The 2,680-nt window shown below is 42.6% G+C and overlaps 1 non-coding gene across 1 annotated transcript; it reads left to right on the top strand.

The window, feature by feature from the left end:
- The first annotated feature begins 1,002 nt into the window (after positions 1–1,002).
- On the top strand, positions 1,003–1,109 carry LOC118491800. Its single transcript, XR_004892245.1, has one exon. It is a non-coding gene; the product is annotated as a small nucleolar RNA R71 (small nucleolar RNA).
- Positions 1,110–2,680: the final 1,571 nt, after the last annotated feature.

Genomic DNA, 2,680 nt, shown 5'->3' with positions numbered 1-2,680 from the left:
TTGAGTTAGGACATCAATAAAAGGAATGTTGACATGCAATTGTTTTAGTAGACTTTCAAATTTTGCGAATTGCTCGTTGGTCTTTTGACGGATTAACCTACCGGGGTACGGAACTGGAGGAGCCTTGGTGGGCTCTGATGGTGGCGGAGTAACCTCCTCTTGATGGGACAGCGATGTGGTCTCCTTAGTAGGCGATGGCCCTTCTGTGGTACCCACGGTACGGTTCCGTAAGGTGATGAGATGTACTTGCGCCTTTGGGTTTGTTTCGGTATTACTTGGTAACGCGCCTTGTGGTCTCTCGGAGAAATTTTGGGCTAGTTGACTTATTTGTTTTTCGATGTTTTGTATACTAGCTTGTTGATTTCTAAAATTTGATTCTAATTGTAGAAATCTATCTGAGTTTTTCTTTTCGGTGTCGGAGATAAGGCGAGATATAGTATCTTCAAGCCTTTCTCGTCCACCTTGTTGTTGAGGGAAATTTTGTGACTCATTTCTTTGTTGTTGAAAGTTGGTTTTTTGATTTTGTTGGTTACTACCATTGCCGAGTTCTCTCCAACCAAGGTTAGGGTGGTTTCGCCATCCTTGGTTGTAGGTGCCCGTTGGAGGACCCGACGGCCTAGGTCTATTATCAATGTAGTTTACCGATTCTGTTTGATCATCCGTTTCTTTCATACAACTCCAATTTTCATGTGGCCCACCACACCCTGCACAAGCCAAAATCGAGACTTTTTTGTCATTTCTAACTTTTTAATTTTAGAAGAAAGGGCCTCGATTTGGGCTTGTAAAGAGGTGCTTTCATCAACCTTATGGGCGCCCGGGGCAATAGATTTATTGCCTCGGGGAGTGTGCCACTTGAAATTGGTTTGAGCAATTTCCTCAATTTGATTATATATTTCATGCGGGCGTCGATTACCTAAAACTCCCCCGGAGCTAGAGTCAAGTGTTTGTCTTGTGTGTGGCAACAACCCATTATAGAAAGTGGATACTTGTTGCCATGTCGCAAGACCGTGATGAGGACACTTTCGCAATAGCTCCTTGAACCTTTCCCAAGTTTCATATAAGGATTCCCCGTCCTCTTGTGAATAAGTATTAATTTCAGTCATTAATTTAGCCGTTTTAGCGGGAGGGAAATACTTATATAGAAATTTTTGGGCTAGTTCATCCCAGGTGTTTACCGATCCAGCTGGGAGGGCGTTAAGGCAAGCCTTCGCTCGGTCTTTAAGTGAAAACGGAAACATTCGGAGGTGGATGGCGTCATTTGCTGCTCCATTGATCCGAAAAGTATCACATATTTCTAAGAAATTAGTAATATGTAGATGGGGATCCTCGTCCGCAAGCCCATGGAAGGTTGCAGAGTTTTGAAGCATCTGTATCAAATGCGGTCGAAGTTCGAAGTTATTGGCTTCAACATTCGGTGCATTGATAGCGGCGCCGAGATTACCTACGGTGGGTCGTAGATAATCCATGAGAGTACGTTGGTCCGCCATTGGAAGTGAGTTCCCCGAAACCTTCTCTTGGTTCTTGGCTTTTAGTCTTTTTCTGAGAAAGCGTTTGGGTTCTTCTAGAGCTTCTATTATGTCCTTATTAGAACTGGAGCTCATACACTACGTAGGGGTGGCGTCTGGTTCCAAGTCCTGCAACAAAAACAGAAAAGAATGTTGGTCAGAAGGTTCACCACGGCCCCGTGCTCAATGAACACGGCCCGTGGTCGGAGTTACAGTGATTGTTTTCCAGATCCCGGTTACTGGAGAGTTGGACACGGCCCCGTGTTGCACCGACACGGCCCCGTGGTCAGCCTTCTGTAACTTGGAAAACTAAAAACTGCCAGTAACAACGCTGGGCATGGCCCGTGTCCGACCAGGCACGGCCCATGCTGAGCTCTGCAGAAGCTGAAAAACTAAGAACATCCTAAAAAAATTAAAAAGAAAATAAAAAATGATTAGGCCGTTGATTCCTAACTTTCTTAAAATCCTTGTGTCCCCGGAAACGGTGCCAAAAACTTGATGTGCGTGAAGTGTGTTATAATTTAGATATATATTTTAAGCCCTTTTTACACTTTTTAGCCAAGTTTTAAATTTATAAAACACGATATTTACTAACACTAAACACACATATGGGCAAGTGCACCCATCGTGGCCGTAGTATAGTGTTGGTAAGATACCGAGGTCGTCCAAGGACACAAGAGCTTTTAGTACCGGTTTATCCTCAATGTCTAATCAAATCAAAAGGTTAGAAAAAGATTTTTAAACTAAGAAAATAAAACTAACTAAATGCTGAAAAATAAAATAAAAAAATAAAAACAGATAGACAAGACGAATCACTTGGATCCGACTCGTGTATTAGTATAACCTTTGATTATTTTCGCACTTTTGCACTTGTTTAAGAGATTATCTTAGTTATTGTAGTAGGCCCCTCTTTTGAAGGCGACGTTACCCTCAACCCAGTAGTTTGAGTCAGCAAGGATACAATCCTAAAGGGTCGGATTATTGAAAGATAATGAATTAAGTTATTAATGCAAATTATGGTAGGCCCCTCTTTTGGAGGTGACGTTACCCTCGACTAAGTAGTCTGAGTCAGCAGGGATACAGTCCTAAATAGCCGGGTTATAGTATTAATAGTAGTTTACTTATGAGGGGGTCAAAGAGTTTGGATCCCCGCCATCCAATACCTTTGGGTATTG

Source organism: Helianthus annuus, chromosome 4 (assembly GCF_002127325.2).
Source record: "Helianthus annuus cultivar XRQ/B chromosome 4, HanXRQr2.0-SUNRISE, whole genome shotgun sequence".
In the NCBI taxonomy this organism is placed as follows: Eukaryota; Viridiplantae; Streptophyta; class Magnoliopsida; order Asterales; family Asteraceae; genus Helianthus; species Helianthus annuus.
The sequence above is the reverse complement of the archived record's forward strand: the minus strand, read 5'-3'. Positions and strand labels throughout refer to the sequence as shown.